Source organism: Drosophila montana, unplaced genomic scaffold, assembly GCF_035044405.1.
Source record: "Drosophila montana isolate Dmon_TW-CO22-7 unplaced genomic scaffold, ASM3504440v1 contig_1280_1, whole genome shotgun sequence".
In the NCBI taxonomy this organism is placed as follows: Eukaryota; Metazoa; Arthropoda; class Insecta; order Diptera; family Drosophilidae; genus Drosophila; species Drosophila montana.
In genome coordinates, this window is record NW_026996255.1 from 33428 (window position 1) to 56796 (window position 23369).

The window sequence follows — 23369 nt, forward strand, 5'->3', positions numbered from 1 at the left end:
TAACAATTTGCAACCGTTTTCAATTTTGTTAATCATAATCACTGTCGTATCACTAGCATTGAAGGTGTATGCAATGCATACAAAGAAAATTAAGAAACGCTATAGCAGTAGAGCAGACGGACTAGATAAGGTCTGAATATATTAAAATAAAATAAAAATCAAACCAGAATATGTCAGATATAGACGCACTTATTAGGCTTACATATAGAGATGAGCCAGATTTCCGACCTCGCACTCTAAATGTACTGCAACTACATAAAGACTTCATAAAAGTACATGATTTCGAATACAAATACATGGACATATTCAATACTATTATGAGTCCATTGATACATTGCTAAAAAAACGAAAAGGGAATCATACTAAGTCATTGCCAAATGTGTCAGTAAAACTAATTACTGAAGAACAACCAATTTTGACACCGGCAACGATACTAATAGTGCGACTGCAACGGTAAGAATTTTTATAATAATATGGAATGGAGTATATTAGAGACAAATATTAATGACTTCAAAAATCAATTCGACTAGTCACATAAGTGCATTAATAAAGGCATACCTATAAAAGTAGAAACGCTAATATACCATGTACAAATATTAATAAAACAATTTAACATTTTAAAATAAACTTACACAAGAAAATGCCAAACAGTGTCTTAAAGTTATACAATCTCTAAAAACAAGATTGAAAAATATTTGTATTAGACAGAATATTGAAATTAATGCTCCAGAATATCTAAATCTATTCGCTGATTTTAATGAGAGCCAGCTTAATGATTAGATGAGTCTAAGCCAACAATAGACGCAGACATTGACAATGACATAGAGACGATTCAAGAAAACGATACAATGGCACAACAAGTAGCCTTGGATAGAGAATATGTGAAACAAGTTTCATCCTCAATCCCTGAATTTTACGGTAAAAAACTGTCACTAAATCGTATTCTCACAGCCTTGCGCATTGTTGAACGAACACAAGGCGACCAAGAAGACTTAGCAGTCGAAGTTATCAAATCATAGATAACCGGCCCAATCTTGTACAACGTACAAAATGAAAGTACAATCTTTGCCATAATAACTGAACTAAAGGGTCAAAGGTGATTCAACCGACGTTATAAAGTTTTTATGTAGAGCTTTGACAATAAATTTTAAGCAAATCGGACAAAACTTAAAACCTCACAAAAAACATCCCAGAATCGCACTTTTTCACGAGGAATCATTGATTTTGCGAAAAATGTGAAACACGTGTAAAATGATCTTTAATATCCTTCGAAATGAAATTCCATGAATGCATTTGACGAATAGAATGAAACACCTCTCAAAAGAATTTAAGGCAACCGTTTTTCGTGATTTTTCACAGATGTGAATTTCTTCACGTGCACCTTCATCACAAAACTAACTACAGTAACTACAGTGATTATTTCTGCTATAGCTTTAACGGCATGCGCCGTGTTAATCACCAATCACTCATTCAATAAGTCAGTCAGTCAGGACAAACAGTTTTATATAGAGATTAGACCTTCTGAGTTCAACCATAATTGTGGTGCAGCGTATATGAAAGCTGAACCTGGATTTCTATTAGAGTGGCGTATTTTGAATTTATATATTCGCAAAAAAGAAATTTTCATTTTTTAGGACCATGTAAAAGACCATGACGTATATGTTTTTGGGATTAAATATTCTGGGGTTAGTTTAAATTTAAATTTTGGTATTTCTATGCTCAGATTTTGCAACATTGCATAGTTCGCATTCATTGATTGTGTTTTGAATGAAATTCTGATAATCCGGCAAGTAATGTTTCTTTGAAAATGTTAGTAGGATATTCTATGCCTGGCTCCTGCGAGTTTTGATATTAATTAGTGTATCTCATAACTTTAATTATGTTATTCGGACTCACGATTTCGGTATAAGCAGATTGGAATATAAGGAAGTCTGATTCATTGTGGAAGAATATTACATATTTCTTTGTGCATATATATTCTTTTATCAATTCTTTTGCGTAAGTATTAGTCATTTCTATATATATTATTATACCCTGAAACCATTGAAAATGGGTTAAAAGGGTATAATGTATTTGTGCGAATGTATGTAACAGGCAGAAGGAAGCATCTCCGACCCCATAATATATATATATTCTTGATCAGCTTCACAATCCGAGGATTGTCCGTCTGTCTGTCCGTTCGGCTGTTCCTCCGTCCGTTGGGAAATTAAAAAGATTTGTTTCATTATGTTCATCGTTGATCCCGTATCGATTACACACTTAAGTTGAATATTATTTATTGTTTTAATAATGTATGGGTTTCCTCTTCTTCTTATTCCGAGTCCGAGGCAGCTTGATGAAAATTTTCAGTGTCCATTATCTTTCCGATTAGGAGCATTAGATGAGTTATGCCATTGTGGGTTATATATAGGGTTTTGCATTCCTACTCGGCTCAAATATAATATAATATTGAATTCTTGCGCAAATTATGTTCTGTGACTTGCCACATTTTTAAAATTTTGATATTTATTTCTCTTATTCCTTCGACTATCATTATCTGTTTTAATTTGTTGTAGATTTAACGGACTATCATAATTATTTTGATTCGTTGCTCTATCGGACAGAGTAGATTCGTAGACTCCTTCTTACTGAGCTACTTGTTTTACCTTGGTTACATTAGTAATGTCATGCCTTGCTAATGTCATGTAAAGTCTATCTGGGACTTTGCGCATTATTACATCTTTTATTGTATTTTTGATTGCATTGGTCTATAAAACTGAATTCATCCGAACGTTTTCTATTCCTTCTATTTGCAATATTCTTCAATAGAAGAATTTGAATATTATTAGATTTAAACTCTAATTCGTATACAAACTACGGATACTTCCGTTAAAAGGGGTATTGCACAATCTTTTTAATAATTCTTCACATGGGGCTTGTATTTTAAATTCGGCGATCAGCGCCCTTCTTAGTTCCTATCAATTATTGACGGCTCTCATTTGTGAAGTCATTCGGGCATCGCCTGGGATCTGATGAACTTGCTTAGTTCCTGGGTGGTTCGCCTATATACAGGCAAGGTTTGCGATAAGCACCGTGTTGGTTCTGGCCCTTGCGTCATGAATTTTATTTGTTTGGTTTTTTGATGCTGCTTTTGTTGTCGTTGTGTTTTTTATTTTTTTCAAATTTTTGTAACCACTGTAGTGACAATAATTCACTACTAAGTATTCCAGGTTGTCCAAACTATCAACTTTTATACGAGATACTTATGGGTCCGTCGATTGATTGAACCTGGGATATGATATCCTTTAATGGTTCACACAGCACTGTTTATGTATTTAAAATACACTTTGACCTGGAACTCAATTGTTCTTTAGCAGTCAACACAGCACATATTGTTCTTTACCTGATCTATATTAGTGAACTAGCCTACAGTTACTTCAGCCAAGCACTCTGAAAATCTTAAACACGATTAACCTTAAGCGATTTCACTTGGTCACTACAGACCCTACATGCTGGGCCAAATAAACAATCGTGAAATTTAGTATTAAAAAAATATAATTCTATTTAAAATGAACGAAACACCGAAGTACTTATAACAGTTATGTTCACTTAGAATTCTTAAATAAAACTCCCTCATTATAATGTGGCTATCGCTTTTCAAACCACGGCTGAAAGCGTTTTGGAAGCATAAATATAAGGCTTTTCTCTTAGTATAAACTTTCTCTGATCATGAGGCTCGATAGAGCTTGATTTTGTCATGTCGCCTCAGCCTGCATTTATAGCTGTGTAAACTAATTTTCTAACTGGGAAATGATACCTGTGGGGTGTTTGTGTTTGGATTGCCAGAATCGTTAAATAGGGGTTCAATATGCTTATGTTTTTTATATGTATTCTTATATGTTTATAGCATCCTAAGTGGTATATAAAGTGAGATGATATATGTATGCAAAGGTTTAAGTGGTATATGAAGAAAGTTGACATATGTATGTTCTTGCAAAGGCCTAGTGCATATGTTTATATTTATATATATCAATAACCCTTAGTTTTTCGTTTACCGTCTTATTAAATCTCTCAACATCAGAAATTCCATTTTTGCTAGCTGTTTCATTGATATCTAGCGGGAATATCCCGGCCTTAACCGTTGCACGTATAAAACAAGTTCTCTCAAAGATATTTGAAAATGATCAGTGTTGCGGGTAAAATCGCCCAAATTGCTGAAACTCATATACATTAAGTTATTATGTAGATCTTTGAAAATAAATTTGAAGCTAATTGGACAAACTTAAATCCTCACCAAAAATATCCTAGACGCCCACTTTTTCCCGATGAAGCTTTGATTTTGCGAAAAATGTGAAGCACGTCTACAATGATTTTTCATATATATCCTTGGAAATGAAATTCCATTTCGACCCTCAAATGAATTTGAACAGAGATCATTGAATATGAGCTTGAGGCCAATCGGATGGTAAATAAAAAAGTTTCGTACAACCGTTTTTCGCGATTTTTTCACACATTCGAATTTCTTCACGTGCACCTTCATCACAAAAGGTAACTACAGTGAAAATGTTAGCTATAGCTTTAACGGCATGGGCTGTGTTAATCACCAATCACTCAGTCAATAAATCAGTCTGTCAGGACAAACAGTTTTGTTGTGAGTTGATTGAAAACACTCATTTGTTTATTGATTTAAAGTTTTTAATTAAGGCGTCTTCTGACGTTGCTGGGTCCATCGACTGACTGTCTTTGGATTATACATTTATGCCTTAGTCTAACAGTAGGGTTTTTGTATGTATGTCTCTGACGCTGAGTACAGCGGGAGCATGTAGTGAACGTTTTGTATATATGCATATACTTAAGGCATATATGTACATTGAGCATATACATTACGCAAGGCAGTATATGCAGACGTCGCATATCCCACGCTATGGTCAGGCCACTCATAAGTGGACGGTCATATTTCGAACGTACTTTGAGTTGTTGTTATGTTATAGCAACAAATTGTCACTATATGTATTATTGTTTGCAATACCCTACCATTGGTTGAGTATGTTGAATATTGATAGTGCTCATACTACACCTCCCTTTTTAAAGAAATATCTTAGTTATTTAAAAACGATTGTTATTTATAAAAATTTTGTAAATATAATTTTAAATTTTAATAATTGGTTATTGAATATAAAATTTTGAATAAATGAATTAGAAATTTTTTTTTGAAAGGATAATTTTCAAAATAAAAAAAACGATCAAAATCGATTTTGAATTCGCGTTTTTTGAGAAAATCTTGTTAGGTGGGGCACACTTTGCCTGGTTTTAAAGAAATACTTTGCTTTAATTGTAGTATACCATTTATAGTACGTACGTCTAGTGTGGTGATTTTAATTGGGAAATTTAAAAGTTTTGTTTCATTATGTTAATCGATGATCATGTATCGATTACACACTTAAGTTGAATATTATTTATTGTTTTAATAAAGTAAGGGCTTCATCTTCTTAATGAAAATTTTCAGTGTCTATTATCATCTGTCCACTGGTACTTTCCGATAAGGCGCATTAGATGAGTTATGCCATTATTGATTATTTATAGCGTTTTGCATTCCTACTCGGTCCAAATATAGTTTGAACTTGCGTAAATTATGTTCTGTGCGATTCTGAGGTTTGTAATAATAATAATCTTAAAATGGTGACTTTCCACATTTTTAAAATTTTGATGTTTATTTCCCTTATTCATTTGACTATCATTATCTTTTTTAATTTGTTGTGGAGTTGACGGACTGTCATAATTATTCTGATTCGTTGGTCTATCGGACAGAGTAGATTCTAAGACTCCTTCTTAATGAGCTACTTGTTTTAACTTGGTTACAGCGGTAATGTCATGCCTTGCTAAGGTCATGAAAAGTCTATCTGGTACTTTGCGCATTATTACATCTTTTATTGTAATTTTTATTACATTGGTCTATAAAACTGAATTAATCCGAACGTCTTCTAACATTAACTTATTTGCAATATTATAGGATTTTAACTATAATTTTTATACAAACTACGGATACTTCCGTTAAAAGGGGAGTTGTACAATCTTTCTCAAATTCGGCGATCAGCGCCCTTCTTAGTTCCTGTCTATTATTGACGGCTATCACTTGTGAAGTCCTTCGGGCATCGCATGTGAGCTCATCAATAGCTCAGATATAGCAGCATTGTGGACTCTATGCGTCGTATGAAGTGCTTAGTTCCTGGGTGGTTCACCTATATACAGGAATGGTTGAGGTGGATTTCCGATAAGCACAGTAGGGGTTCTGGCTCTTGCGTCATGAATTTTATTTGTTTGGTTTCTTGTTGCTGTTGTGGTTGTCGTTGTGTTTTTTAATTTTTTCAAATGTGTGTAGCCACTGTAGTGACACTAATTTACTACTAAATATTCCAGGTTGTCCAAAGGATCAACTTTTATACGAGATACTTATGGGTCTGTCGATTGATTGAACCTGGGATATAATATCCTTTAATGGTTCACACAGCACTGTTTATGTATTTAAAATACGCTTTGACCTGCGATTCTGAGGTTTGTAATAATAATAATATTATGTTGGTGACTTGACACATTGATATTGAAATCGCTTTTTTGAGAAAATCTTGTTGGATGGAGCGCAATTTGCCTAGTTTTAAATACCACTTATGGTACGTACGTCTATTGTGGTGATTTTAATTGGGAAATTTAAAAGTTATGGTTCATTCTGTTAATCGATGATCATGTATCGATTACACACTTAAGTTGAATATTATTTATTGTTTTAATAAAGTAAGGGTTTCCTCTTCTAGATGAAAATTTTCAGTGTCTATTATCATCTGTCCACTGGTACTTTCCGATAAGGAGCATTAGATGAGTTATGCCATTGTTGATTATTTATAGGGTTTTGCATTCCTATTCGGTCCAAATATAGTTTGAACTTGCGTAAATTATGTTCTGTGCGATTCTGAGGTTTGTAATAATAATAATCTTAAATTGGTGACTTTCCACATTTTTTAAATTTTTATGTTTATTTCCCTTATTCATTCGACTATCATTATCTTTTTTAATTTGTTGTGGAGTTGACGGACTGTCATAATTATTCTGATTCGTTGGTCTATCGGACAGAGTAAATTCTAAGACTCCTTCTTAATGAGCTACTTGTTTTAACTTGGTTACAGCGGTAATGTCATGCCTTGCTAAGGTCATGAAAAGTCTATCTGGTACTTTGCGCATTATTACATCTTTTATTGTAATTTTTATTACATTGGTCTATAAAACTGAATTAATCCGAACGTCTTCTAACATTAACTTATTTGCAATATTATAGGATTTTAACTATAATTTTTATACAAACTACGGATACTTCCGTTAAAAGGGGAGTTGTACAATCTTTCTCAAATTCGGCGATCAGCGCCCTTCTTAGTTCCTGTCTATTATTGACGGCTATCACTTGTGAAGTCCTTCGGGCATCGCATGTGAGCTCATCAATAGCTCAGATATAGCAGCATTGTGGACTCTATGCGTCGTATGAAGTGCTTAGTTCCTGGGTGGTTCACCTATATACAGGAATGGTTGAGGTGGATTTCCGATAAGCACAGTAGGGGTTCTGGCTCTTGCGTCTTAGTTCCTGGGTGGTTCACCTATATACAGGAATGGTTGAGGTGGATTTCCGATAAGCACAGTAGGGGTTCTGGCTCTTGCGTCATGAATTTTATTTGTTTGGTTTCTTGTTGCTGTTGTGGTTGTCGTTGGGTTTTTTAATTTTTTCAAATGTGTGTAGCCACTGTAGTGACACTAATTTACTACTAAATATTCCAGGTTGTCCAAAGGATCAACTTTTATACGAGATACTTATGGGTCTGTCGATTGATTGAACCTGGGATATAATATCCTTTAATGGTTCACACAGCACTGTTTATGTATTTAAAATACGCTTTGACCTGCGATTCTGAGGTTTGTAATAATAATAATATTATGTTGGTGACTTGACACATTGATATTGAAATCGCTTTTTTGAGAAAATCTTGTTGGATGGAGCGCAATTTGCCTAGTTTTAAATACCACTTATGGTACGTACGTCTAGTGTGGTGATTTTAATTGGGAAATTTAAAAGTTATGGTTCATTCTGTTAATCGATGATCATGTATCGATTACACACTTAAGTTGAATATTATTTATTGTTTTAATAAAGTAAGGGTTTCCTCTTTTAGATGAAAATTTTCAGTGTCTATTATCATCTGTCCACTGGTACTTTCCGATAAGGAGCATTAGATGAGTTATGCCATTGTTGATTATTTATAGGGTTTTGCATTCCTATTCGGTCCAAATATAGTTTGAACTTGCGTAAATTATGTTCTGTGCGATTCTGAGGTTTGTAATAATAATAATCTTAAATTGGTGACTTTCCACATTTTTTAAATTTTTATGTTTATTTCCCTTATTCATTCGACTATCATTATCTTTTTTAATTTGTTGTGGAGTTGACGGACTGTCATAATTATTTTGATTCGTTGGTCTTTCAGACAGAGTAGATTCGTAGACTCCTTCTTACTGAGCTACTTGTTTTAACTTGGTTACAGTGGTAATAACTTAAATGCAGTATTATAGGATTTAAACTCTAATTCTTATGCAAACTACGGATACTTCCATTAAAAGGGGAGTTGTACAATCTTTTTCAAATTCGGCGATCAGCTCCTGTCTGGCTACGCAGTCAAAACTGCTGGAGCGACCTCGCAACTGATAAGAGCAGCATCTTATATTACTTGCTCTGCGAAGCAACTGCTTAAATTTCGCTCTTAGGATTACATTTACATTAAGCTTGCCCTCTTCGCTGCAATGATATTTTATTTCCCTAGCATTAACCTATGCGAAGGCCTCAATGCTGCGCGTCGAGCTAGTTAAGTTCGTTCGCTGCATTATAAAAACATATTAATTAGTCGCAATTGTAGCTTCGCTTAAATCGGCACGTACCAATTCGGGTTCGCTTACCTACAAAACCTATTGTTCTCAAATAATAAACACAGACCAATTTTGGTCTGCCTGCTTATCGTAACTTATAATAAATGTATAAATAAATTGGAACACAAGAAATAAAATAAAGTTATTTATTTCTTTTTGTGAAAGCTATTGAAAAAGCTTAATAGCGCATCATTTTAGTGCACCGACGTGACTTACCACATTTTTAAAATTTTGATGTTTATTTCCCTTATTCATTCGACTATCATTATCTTTTTTAATTTGTTGTGGAGTTGACGGACTGTCATAATTATTTTCATTCGTTGGTCTATCGGACAGAGTAGATTCGTAGACTCCTTCTTACTGAGCTATTTGTTTAAACTTGGTTACAGTGGTAACGTCATGCCTTGCTAAGGTCATGAAAAGTCTATCTGGTACTTTGCGCATTATTACATCTAATAATGTAATTTGTATTACATTGGTCTATAAAACTGAATTAATCCGAAAGTCATCTAACATTAATTTATTTGCAATATTATACGATTTAAACTATAATTTATTCAAACTAGGGATACTTCCGTTAAAAGGGGAGTTGTACAATCTTTCTCAAATTCGGCGATCAGCGCCCTTCTTAGTTCCTGTCTATTATAGACGGCTATCACTTGTGAAGTCCTTCGGGCATCGCATGTGATATTCGATTTAATGGCGCTGAAGAAAGCGAATTGCTGTCGGAGCTCATCAATAGCTCAGCTATAGCTGCATTGTGGACTCTATGCGTCGTATGAACGTGCTTAGTTCCTGGGTGGTTCACCTATATACAGGCATGGTTGAGGTGGATTTCCGATAAGCACAGTGGGGGCTCTGGCTCATGCGTCATGAATTTTATTTGATTGGTTTCTTGTTGCTGTTGTTGTTGTCGTTGTGTTTTTAATTTTTTCAAATGTGTGTAGCCACTGTAGCCACAATAATTCACTACTAAATTCCAGGTTGTCCAAAGGATCAACTTTTATACGAGATACTTATGGGTTCGTGGATTTATTGAACCTGGGATATAATATCCTTTAATGGTTCACACAGCACAGATTATGTATTTAAAATACACGTTGACCTGGAACATATTGTTCCTTAGCGGATATTTATTGGTGAACTAGCCCACAGTTACTTCAGCCAAGCACTCTGAAAATCTCGAAGACGATTATCCTTAAGCGATTTTGCTTGGTCACTAAAGACCCTACCGGCTGGGCCATTAAACAATCTTGTAATTTAGTATTAAAAATATATATTTTTATTTAAACTGAACGAAACGCCGAAGTACTTATAACAGTTATATTCACTTAGAATTCTTAAATAGGACTCCCTTATTATAATGTTGCTATCGCTTTTCAAACCACGGCTAAATGCTTTTTGGATGCATAAATATAAGGTTTTTCTCTTACCATAAACTCTCTCTGATCATGAGGTCTCGATCGATCTTGATTTGTTTTATTTGGTCATATCGCCTCAGCCTGCATTTATAGCTGTGTAAACTAATTTTCTAACTGGGAAATGATATCTGTGGGGTGTTTGTGTTTGGATTACCAGAATCGTTCAATAGGGGTTCAATATGCTTATGTTTTTTATATGTATTCTTATATGTTTATAACATCCTAAGTGGTATATAAAGTGAGATGATATATGTATGCAAAGGTTTAAGTGGTATATGAAGAAAGTTGATATATGTATGTTCTTGCTAAAGCCTAGTGCATATGCTTATATTTATATATATCGATAACAGTTAGTTTTTCGTTTACCGTCTTTTTAAATAATTGTGAAACACGTCTAAAATGATTTTTCATATGTATCCTTGGAAATGAAATTCCAGGAATGCATTTGACGAAAAGAATGAAACACCTCTCAAATGAATTTGAGGCAACCGTTTTTCTCGATTTTTTCACACATTCGAGTTTCTTCACGTGCACCTTCATCACTAAAGGTAACTACAGTGAAAATTTCAGCTATAGCTTTAACGGCACGCGCTGAGTTAATCACCAATCAGTCCGTCCATAAATCAGTCAGTCAGGACAAACAGTTTTATATATAGAGATTAGACCTTCTGATTTCAACCATAATTGTAGTGCAGTGTATATGAAAGCTGAACCTTGATATCTATTAAAGCGTATTTTGAGTATATATCTTCGCCAGAGAGAAATTTTTTGTTAATGATTATGTAAAAGATCATGTCTCTGGGATTAAATATTCTGGGCTTAGTTCAAACTTAAATGTGGTATTTCAACGCTCAGTTTTTGCAATATTGCATAGTACGTATTCATTGATTGTGTTTTGAATGATATTTTGATAATCCGGAAAGTAATACGTTTATTTTGAAAACGTTAGTAAGATTCTCTATGTCTGGGTGAAACAGGTTCCTGTGAGTTTTGATATAATTAGTGGATCTCATAACTTTAATTATGTTATTTGGACTCACGATTTCGATATAAGGAGATTGGAATATAAGGAGGTCTGCTTCATTGTAGAAGTATATAAGATATTTCGTTATGCATATATATTCTTTTGCGTTAGTATTAATCATTTCTACATACATTATTATACCCTGAAAACATTAAAAATGGGTAAAGGGGTAAAGTATAATGTAATTGTAAAAATGTATGTAACAGGCAGAAGGAAGCATCTCCGACCCCATAAAGTAATATATTCTTGATCAGCATCACAAACCGAGACTATTTAGCCATGTCCGTCTGTCTCTCTGTCCGGTGGTTAGTCCGTCCGTCCGACTGTCCATTTGTAGGATAACAGAACCTATAAGAGCTAGAGACTTGAAATTTGGAGTGTCGGTTCTTCTAGTACCCGCGCAGTACGAGATATTGAAATTGCTTTTTTGAGAAAATCTTGTTGGATGGGGCACACATTGCCTGGTTTTAAGGAAATACTTTACTTTAATTGTACTATAACATTTATGGTACGTAGGTCTAGTGTGGTGGTTTTAATTGGGAAATTTAAAAGTTTTATTTCATTATGGTCATCGTTGATCCCGTATCGATTACACACTTAAGTTGAATATTATTTATTGTTTTAATAAAGTAAGGGTTTCCTCTTCTTTTTATTCCGAGTCCTATGCAGCTTGATGAAAATTTTCAGTGTCTATTATCATCTGTCTACTAGTACTTTCCAATAAGGCGCATTAGATGAGTTATGCCATTGTTGAATATTTATAGGGTTTTACATTCCTTGGTCCAAATATCGTTTGAACTCTTGCGCAAATTATGTTCTGTGCGATTCTGAGGTTTGTAATAATAATAATCTTAAATTGGTGACTTTCCACATTTTTAAAATATTGATGTTTATTTTCCTTATTCCTTTGACTATCATTACCTTTTGTTCCAAACGTATTTTAACATTAACTTATTTGCAATATTATAGGATTTAAACTCTAATTCTTATACAAACTACGGATAATTCCGTTAAAAGGGGTGTTGTACAATCTTCTTACTAGTTCTTCACATGGGGTTTGCATTTGAAATTCGGCGATCAGGGCCCTTCTTAGTTACTGTTAATTATTGATGGCTCTTTTTTGTTAAGTCATTCGGTCATTCTGCAATGAAGCTGAAGAATACAAGTTGCTGTCGTATGAACGTGCTTAGTTCCTGGGTGATTCACCAATATACAGGCATGGTTGAGGTGGGGTTCCGATAAGCACAGTGGTGGTTCTGGCCTTGCGTCATGAATGTATTAGTGAACTAGCCTACAGGTACATCAGCCAAGCACTCCGTAAATCTCGAACACGATTAAATAATCGCGTAATTTAGTATTAAAAAAATATAATTTTATTTATACTGAACGAAACACCAAAGTACTGATAGCAGTTATGTTCACTTAGAATTCTTAAATAAGACTCCCTCATTATAATGTGGCTATCGCTTTTCAAACCACGGCTGAAAGCTTTTTGGAAGCATAAATATAAGGCTTTTCTCTTAGTATATACTTTCTCTGATCATGAGGCTCGATCGAGCTTGATTTTGTCATATCGCCTTAGCCTACATTTATAGCTGTGTAAACTAATTTTCTAACTGGGAATGCCAAAATCGTTAAATAGGGGTTCAATATGCTTATGTTTTTTATATGTATTTTTATATGTTTATAGCATCCTAAGTGGTATATAAAGTGAGATGATATATGTATGCAAAGGTTTAAGGTGTATATGATGAAAGTTGACATATGTATGTTCTTGCAAAGGGCTAGTGCATATGTTTATATTTATATATATCAATAACCGTTAGGTTTTTCGTTTACCGTCTTATTAAATCTCTCAACATCAGAAATTCCATTTTTGCTAGTTGTTCCATTGATATCTAGCGGGAATATCCCGGCCTTAACCGTTGCACGTATAAAACAAGTTCTCTCAAAGATCTTTGAAAATGATCAGTTTTGCGGGTAAAATCACCCAAATTGCTAAAACTCATATACATTAAGTAATTATGTAGATCTTTGAAAATAAATTTGAAGCAAATTGGACAAACTTAAATCCTCACCAAAAATATCCTAGCCCACTTTCCCCCGATGAAGCTTTGATTTTGCGAAAATGTGAAGCACGTCTACAATGATTTTTCATATATATCCTTGGAAATGAAATTCCATTTCGACCCTCAAATGAATTTGAACAGAGATCATTGAATATGAGCTTGAGGCCAATCGGATGGTAAACAAAAAAGTTTCGTACAACCGTTTTTCGCGATTTTTTCACACATTCGAATTTCTTCACGTGCACCTTCATCACAAAAGGTAACTACAGTGAAAATGTTAGCTATAGCTTTAACGGCATGGGCTGTGTTAATCACCAATCACTCAGTCAATAAATTAGTCTGTCAGGACAAACAGTTTTGATGTGAGTTGATTGAAAACGCTCATTTGCTTATCGATTTAAAGTTTTTAATTAAGGCGTCTTCTGACGTTGCTGGGTCCATCGACTGACTGTCTTTGGATTATACATTTATGCTTAAGTCTACCAGTAGGGTTTTTGTATATATGTCTCTGTCGCTGAGTACAGCGGGAGCATGTAGTGAACGTTTTGTATATATGCATATACTTAAGCATATATGTACATTGAGCATATACATTACGCAAGGCAGTATATGAAGACGTCGCATATCCCACGCTATGGTCAGGTCACTCATAAGTGGACGGTCATATTTCGAACGTACTTTGAGTTGTTGTTATGTTATAGCAACAAAGTGTCACTATATGTATTATTGTTTGCAGTACCCTACCATTGGTTGAGTATGTTGAATATTGATAGTGCTCATACTAAACCTCCCTTTTTAAAGAAATATCTTAATATATGTAGTTATTTAAAAACTATTGTTATTTATAAAAATTTTGTAAATATAATTTTAAATTTTAATAATTGGTTATTCAATATAAAATTTTGAATAAATGAATCAAAAAATTTTTTTTTAAAGGATAATTTTCAAAATAAAAAAAAACGATCAAAATCGATTTTGAATTCGCGTTTTTTGAGAAAATCTTGTTAGATGGGGCACACTTTGCCTGGTTTTAAAGAAATACATTGCTTTAATTGTAGTATACCATTTATAGTACGGACGTCTAGTTTGGTGGTTTTAATTGGGAAATTTAAAAGATTTGTTTCATTATGATAATCGATGATCCCGTATCGATTACATACTTAAGTTGAATATTATATATTGTTTTAATAAAGTATGGGTTTCCTCTTCTTCTTATTCCGAGTCCGAGGCAGCTTGATGAAAATTTTCAGTGTCCATTATCTTTCCGATGAGGAGCATTAGATGAGTTATGCCATTGTGGGTTTTGCATTCCTACTCGGTCCAAATATCGTTGAACTCTTGCGTAAATTATGTTCTGTGCGATTCTGAGGTTTGTAATATTAATAATCTTAAATTGGTGACTTTCCACATTTTTAAAATTTTTATGTTTATTTCCCTTATTCATTCGACTATCATTATCTTTTTTAATTTGTTGTGGACTTGACGGACTGTCATAATTATTTTGATTGGTTCCTTTATCGGACAGAGTAGATTCTTAGACTCCTTCTTACTCAGCTACTTGTTTTAACTTGGTTACATGATATTTTAAATTCGGCGATCAGCGCCCTTCTTAGTTCCTGTCAATTATTGACGGCTCTCATTTGTGAAGTCATTTGGGCATCGCATGTGATTTGCATTTCAATGGCGCTGAAGAAATCGAGTTGTTGTCGGAGCTCGTCAATAGCTCAGATAATTCTGCATTGTGGACTCTATGCGTCGTATGAAGTGCTTAGTTCCTGGGTGATTCACCTATATAGAGCCATGGTTGAGGCGGATTTTCGATAAGCACAGTAGGGGTTCTGGCTCTTGCGTCATGAATTTTATTTGTTTGGTTTCTTGTTGCTGTTGTTGTTGTCGTTGTGTTTTTTATTTTTTTCAAATGTGTGTAGCCACTGTAGTGACAATAATTCACTACTAAATTCCAGGTTGTCCAAAGGATAAACTTTTATACGAGATACTTATGGGTTAATTGGGTCAATTTATTGAACCTGGGATATAATATCCTTTAATGGTTCACACAGCACTGTTTATGTATTTAAAATACACTTTGACCTGGAACTAAATTGTTTATTAGCAGTCAAGAAAGCACATATTGTTATTTAGCGGATATCTATTAGTGAACTAGCCTACAGTTACATCAGCCAAGCACTCTGAAAATCTCGAACACGATTATCCTTAAGCGATTTTGCTTGGTCACTATAGACCCTACCGGCTGGGCCATTAAACAATCGCGTAATTTAGTATTAAAAATATATAGTTTTATTTAAACTGAACGAAACACCGAAGTACTTATAACAGTTATATTCACTTAGAATTCTTAAATAGGACACCCTTATTAAATTGTTGCCACGGTTAAAAGCTTTTTGGATGCATAAATATAAGGTTTTTCTCTTAGCATAAATTCTCTCTGATTATGAGGTCTTGATAGAGCTTGATTTGATTATTTGGTCATATCGCCGCAGCCTGCATTTATAGCTGTGTAAACTAATTTTCTAACTGGCAAATGATATCTGGGCATGTATGTGTTTGGATTGCCTGAATCGTTAAATAGGGGTTCAATATGCTTATGTTTTTTACATGTATTCTTATATATTTTATTTATATTTATTTTTATTAATGGTCGACAAAACGAGTGTCTTCCTAATTATTCAATACATTATACATACTTTATGAAAATTAAATACTAAAAGCCTAATTAGAATACACAATTTTCTAATAGCATCACCGACCGATGGAGGTGTTTTTTTTGCCAATCCGGCCAGCTGTGCCCCTTTTCAAAGCCAATTATGTCAGTACGCTATTAGAGCCTACAGCTAAGAAGAAGGGTGTTAGTAGAGAACATAGTGTTCTTAAGAAAAATTAAAAATAATTTAAATTTACTATGTTAATTAAGAAAATACAATATATACGAAAAAAGAATGTAAGAAGTTGTTAACAAAGTAATGAAGTGTATGCTAGAAAAATAGAGTGTTAAGTATATAGGATAAAGAGATTGTAATGGGAAATCACTGACCAGGTGGGGGAAAATGTATAGCCTGTCCGGCAAACTATGCCCCTGCTCATAGCCGGAAATGGTCAGTGAGTTCCCGAAGGTATCCTGAAAGCAATGATTATCTAGGGATAGAGAAAGTTCGGTAGAGAAAACGTGATGCAAACTATTGTAATTTTTACATAACACGCGAAATGGATTGTGCATAGCGTTGTTTGTTGTGCACGTAGATAAGAATAAGGGACGATAATTCCTGGTTGGTCTAGCCGGAACAGAGAATTGAAGAAGCCCTAACAGAAAAGGAGAATCAATATCGCAAACAATTAACTTATCTAGGAAGACAAGACCGAGAATTATCCTGCGGTTGGTCAACGACGGAAGCTTAATAAGAAGCAGCCTGCTGGAATAGGATGGCAGCCGAAGATTAGGGTCTCAAATAAATCCTCGTAAGGCAAAAAGCATAAACTGCTTCTGAATAGATTCAATACGATCCTGGCTATTGTAATACTGCGGAGACCAGATGCAAGAGCAGTATTCAAGTTTCGTTATAAAAGGATCGTTAAAATCTTTAGACTATCGCTTAATGAATCCAAGAACACCTTTGGCTCATAAGCAGTAGTATCTATATGCAGTTTAAAACTGAGTTTAGAATCAAAAAGAACGCCTAGATCTATAATGGTTAGTATACGTTGCAATGGAGTATTGTCAGTTGTATAACTAACAAGATAAGGTATAGTACGATTAAAGGTCATAAACATACACTATGAACAATTTAGCTGCAATTGATTGGCCGAACACCAAAATTGCATAGCGTTCAATTCTTCTTGTAGAAGAGAATGATGTAGGGGATAAGTGTATTTTAAAATAAGTTTCACATCGTACATAAGTACACGGGCATGTGATTTAACCGAGGGGAGATCATTTATAAAAAGGGTAAAGAGTAAAGGTCCAAGATGACTACCTTGAGGAACACCAGAGCAAAAGCAAAAGAGACGGAGGGAAACCTAATCGGTCAAGTTTAAGAAGTAAAAGACCATGGTACACAGAGTCAAACGCTTTACTGAAGTCAGTGTAAATGACATCACATTTTAGAAAGGAAAGCATCATTTACCAAGAAAGTAAATTCTAGCAGATTGGTCGTAGTTGACCGATTTTCTTTACGATTCCATGTTGCACAGGGGAGACAACTGATTTGCAGAAATGCTGCAAATTCGAAGTGATTATTTTTTCAAATAATTTAGGAATAGAGGACAGTTTTTCAATGCCCCTGTAATTTTGTATATCAGAGTTTCCACCTTTCTTGTGGAGAGGAATGATATAAGATTCTTTCCAAAGAGATGGAAAGACGGAAGATTAAAGGGATAGATTAAAAAGCTTTAGCAATGGGTGAACAAGGGAAGAACTACACTCGTTGAATAGACAACTAGGAATATTGTCAGGCCTAGGAGAGTAGGAAGATTTTTAAAAATTTATAGCTGGAATGAGAGAGAGATGGGAAATAATAGGAGCAGGTATAGAACTAGAGGCAATAATAGTATAGAGGTAAATATTATTAAAAGGAAAGAGTGAAGAGTAGGTTGATTCGAAAAAGTTAGCAAAGAGGTTAGCAGAATCGGGATCATTGCTGGCTTTATCTGTCCCGAGAGAAAAAGAAAATGGCAAACTTGAAGTATTACGCTCAAGTTTACAAAATTATGAAAATGTCTCGGATTTTGGGCAAATCGCCTTTTGCAACGAAAAAGATAATTCTCATAGCACTGAGAATTAAGAAGAAGGAAGTTCGACTTGGCTATGGAATATTTAGCCAAGTCAATACTCGAACCAGATCTATTAAATTTTGTAAAATATTTAGACTTAATATTTTGTAGGTTTGATAGTATAGGAGTGAACCAGGGTGGCTTTGAAGAAGCAATTGAGGGAAATGAATAAGGAATACAATCATCTAAGATGAAGTTTAGGGTATTATATAAAAAATTAATAGCAATATTCATATCAACCATGTCATGTAAAAAAGACAAATCAAATTAAGCAGGGAAAGCAACGGCGGGCCTTATAGGTAGCAGATGAATGCAAATGAGAGGATTGCAATTTAACATTGTAGGAAAGTAGGATGATATACATCCTCAGGAAGGGATAATTGAGGGGACCTGGAAAGGTAGTCATTTACAAATACCAGATCAAGAGCTCTATTCAAATGATTAGAAACTGAATTTATTTGAAACAAGGAGAGGTCTAGCATGCAATCTATAAAGTCATGCTGAGCTGAGGGTACTAGATAAATATGTCATTATCATGGACGTGCGAAGAAACTTCTTTAATACAAGTAATATGTTTTATATAAACTTGAATATCGAAAAAACTTCAAAATCAGATATAGTTCAATTTAACCATGTTTCTGAAAATGCGAGCATATCCGAATCGAAGGAAGTGCTAGCCATTAAAAGATTTTTAAGTTTGCAGGTGAGACCTCTGAAATTCTGATAATGAATGGAAACTAGGTCGGAAGACGAATTTAGTTTTTTGGGGCAGTAACGGTACCTTGTATCGAGGGGACTGGAAGGGTGACAGGCTTTCGCTTTTTTTGCTTAAGCTCGGGAACAATCATCTGAGGAGGCCAAAATTTAGGATCAGAAATGTTTCGGAATAAATCATGTGAATCATTAATTTTGAATGATGCTATATCACGAGGTTGAATTTAGTTTTTTGGGGCAGTAACGGTACCTTGTATCGAGGGGACCGGAAGGGTAACAGGGTTTCGCTTTTTCTGCTTAAATTCGTGAACAAACATCTGTGGAGGCCAAAATTTAGGATCACAAATGATTGGGAATAAATCATGTGAAACATTAATTTTGAATGAAGCTATATCATGAGGGGTCGAGAAATTTGATTAGGTTATTGAAACGCTATCAGAAGATTTGCTAGCAATATAGCCTGACAATGACTTACAGGTGGTGTCAGACGAAAGTCGAGACACAAAAACTTGCCTACGAGGGGCAACAACTGTCAGAGTAGGAGCTGATGGGGCTGAAGGTAATATAGTAGTTGGTGTGGCCAAAGAGACACCATGATTGCTCTTAACAATCTGGGCTAGATTTCGCGCAGGTCTACCTTTGCGGCCAGAAGTTAACGGGGCTGAAGCAGTTTCGCTGATTGGGGCAGGTTCAACTGCAGGGACTACTGCGACTACAACTGGGGATACAACAGGGGTAATAATTTGGGCAATCGCTCGGAGAAGGCGATAATGACAACATTGGAGATAGATCCAAGTTGCTAGGCAGGGACAAAAGAGGCGTAGGTGTATGGACAGTCGGAGAGGGCAACTGCAAAAATTGAGGCTCTAACCGGCGATTGGGTGGAGACTCGAACTTGTAATTGCTAAGCAACTCAAAACTCGAGTCAAAGATACTCGAGAGTTGCTAAGCCACATTATTAAGTTTTAAGAATTGATTTCTCACACAAATTTACATTCTGGAGAAATCAATTTGTTTGTCGATGCAATTCGGGCACGACCAACGCAAGCCGCCGCAGCCCTTCTTGGCAATTGCAGCGATCTTGTTGCAATCACGCCCAGTGATACCTGCACATTTAGCATGCATCATATTCTCACACAGCCAGCAATTAACAAATTGCGGCTGTGCAGAATCATCAGAATGCTTGAACGTGCAAGGTTTCTTACAGCACGACATATTTTCTACCGGCGTTAAAAGATAAGCAGAAGTTGCGAGAGCCCAGTGAAAAACGAAACAAGGTGCACAAAAATAGAGCAAGCAAACGCTCAAAAAAATATTTGTAAACAAACAAATTGTTTGGAGCGAAAGGCAACAGCAAAAGTTTGAGAGAGCGCGCACAAGCAGAAATATGCAGCAGCGAACACACGCACAAACAAGTGTATGCACAGGGGAGCACCAAAATAAAAGAATCAAAACAGACAATAACAACAACACAGAACTGACTCCGCGTTCAATAAATGCAATAATTAATAGACTTACGCTGCAAAACAGATAGCACTTTGCATAAGTAATTAAAGCTTTTTAAATAAAGCACAAAATAAACGCAAAATTTAGAATTAAAAGCAGGATTGAAGCTTAAAAATATATACAAATCTTGGAGCACAAGTAAAACACGTCAATCACTCTCAACTGAGAACTCTCTCTTGAATGTTCCGGGTAGTCGCACGACATGTGAGGTGCTGTGAGGTGTGTCAAAAGTTTAAAGTAGAACAGGTAAGGCGGGCAGGTCGAATGCTAACGCGCCAGGGGACGGAACCGTGGTCCATCCTATGCACCGACTTCGTGGGCCCCCTACCACGCTCGAAACACGGGAACACTATGCTGTTGGTATTCCACGATGCGTTCAGCAAGTGGGTGGAACTGGTCCCCTTGAGAAGGTCGGCAGAACACTTACAGATGGCGTTCCTAAAACGGATACTCTGTCGATTCGGAGGCCGTCAGACGATGATCGCCCAGTTCATCGAAGAACATCAGAACTCGTGGGACGGGATGCTACTAGAAAAAGCGTTGGCAGTGAACACAAACGTGGCCAACTCGACCGGGTTCTCGCCCGCCTTCTTGGTGCAAGGTCGCGAGCGTCGTCTCCCTGCTGCCTTATACGACGAGGTTACGCCTGGGTCCGGCACTGTTCAGCAAACGCCAGGGGAAAAGGCCGGACGTCTGAGGGAGGTGTTTAACATCGTGCGTCACAACTTGCAGCGTGCTTACCAGGACCAGGGGAGGCACTATAATTTGCGTCGAAGAGAATGGCGGCCAAAAGTGAACGAGTAGGTGTGGCTACGCCAGCATCGGCTGTCAAAGGCCACCGACGGATACGCGGCAAATTTAGCGCCGAAGTCTGACTGCCCCTACCGGGTCGTGAAATTCGTGTCGCCCAATATCGTGCGCTTGGCGCACGAAGGCGAACGGAAGAGGCGGGTAGCTAACGTTGCCCACCTAAAGATCTACCACGGCCACGCGAAGAAGGCCCCAGTGAAGACGGGAGGCCGAGAGGCGACAACTCGGATGCAGGAGATTAAGAAAATTATAACAACTAGTAGGCTTACTAGTTATAAAGAAGGTCATTTGTAAGCTGCACCATATGAGGAATAGAAGCTAAGGAAATGTAATTATTAACGCCCCGAAAGGTGACCATCACCACAAGGCGAGAGGTGAAGATCACCCTACGTCAAGTAAGGGAGGGGGGGGGGGGGGGATGTAACGCCGGGTCACAATTACAAGGGCAGTAGTCATACCGCCTAACATGCGAACAGAGTGAAGTCTAAAATGGATTAAAAACAATCATTTAAGAGAATAAGAGAAAAAGATTTAAGTTAAGAGAGACCGATTACGAAAGAAATATAATCATAGGCAACGCGGAGGAGCGAATAGGCTTAAGTAGATAGTTTTCTCCGCAAGGCGAAAAGAGTCGTAAGACGGCGAGGCTGTTCAGCAGCTTCACTTTTGATTTGGCGAGCGTAAGTATTAGACGTGTGGACGCAACGAAAAAGACATACAAAAAAAAAAGGAATCGCGAAGTGACCGCGAGGTTAGGGATAGATAGTCAAGAATTGACGGTGCAGTAGGGCTAGTGTTCTAGATTAAATAAACGAGAGTTACTACAATCGAAGTGCTTTGTGTTGTCTTTTTATACCCTGAACCCATTGAAAATGGTTAAAAAGGGTATAATGTATTTGTGCAAATGTATGTAACAGGCAGAAGCAAACATCTCCGACCTCTTGATCAGCATTAACAGCCGAGTCGATCTAGCCATGTCCGTCCGTCCGCAAGGATCTCAGAACCTATAAGAGCTAGAGACTTGAAATAGCTGTAGGCCCTCCTAGTCCCCGCGCAGATCGAGTTTGTTTCCGATATTCGATTACTTGTCACGTTTCCAAGTAATCGATAAAAAGTGTTATCGAAATCCTGTTTTTTGGGCAATTACTGTAGATAATAAGAGCTAGAGTCACCAAACTTGACATGTAGCTTCTAGAATAGTATATATATATATATATATATATCAAGTATCTTTCATTTTATACCTATCGCCTGTTGGAAGAAGAGGGTTCAGGGTATCCCCTAGTTGGGAGCTCCCGACTAGAACCTCTTACTTGTTGTTGTATTCTTTGTCGAGTAAGAGTCACTTAGTTTAGCTTAGTCGCAGAACTACCCCAGCACCAATTACGCTGATCAACCCTGACCCTAGGCGCGGCGGAGAGATCACAGCGGTTCCCTTTCCCAAAAGTAACCATTCTGTGGCGTAGCGATCCCTACAACTCCCTCCCCCCCTTTTCAGCATCGCGTCTCGGCGAACTACGAATATCTTGTAGAGTGGACCCGGATAGACTGAGTTTTAAGACCCCGGCTAAAACATTTCGTTACAAACTACTCGGGATTCATAATTGGCGTCGGGACATTGCGTATGGATCCGAGGAAGGTCAAGGAACTGCAAAGCTTCCTCGGTACGGCGGGGTGGTATCCCGCTTCATGAAGAGCTTCGCCGCTGACTGATGCCTTAAAGATAAGAACGGGTAAATTTGCGTTGAGCGACGAAGAAAGCTTTAAGCTAGCCCTTACCACAGCTCCGGTGTTAATTCACGCGAATTTTAGAATTTCAGACCCAGGTGTGTAGACCCAACTACCAAGGGCTGGTAAAGGAGGTGATGAGCCAACAACGGAAATTACCGAGCTTGAGAGTGCAGGACGGACTCCTATTCAAGAGGACAGTGCACGAGAGCTTTGAAGATGAAGTCGAAGGCACGAGTTGGCGGCTCTGGGCGCCGGAGACGCTGACTGCAGAACTTATCCAACAAGCACACGCGGAGGAGACTTCAGCTCATGGAAGCATGAGAAAAACGCTGCATGCGCTGCGCAGGCGATTCTATTGGCCCAACATGGCAC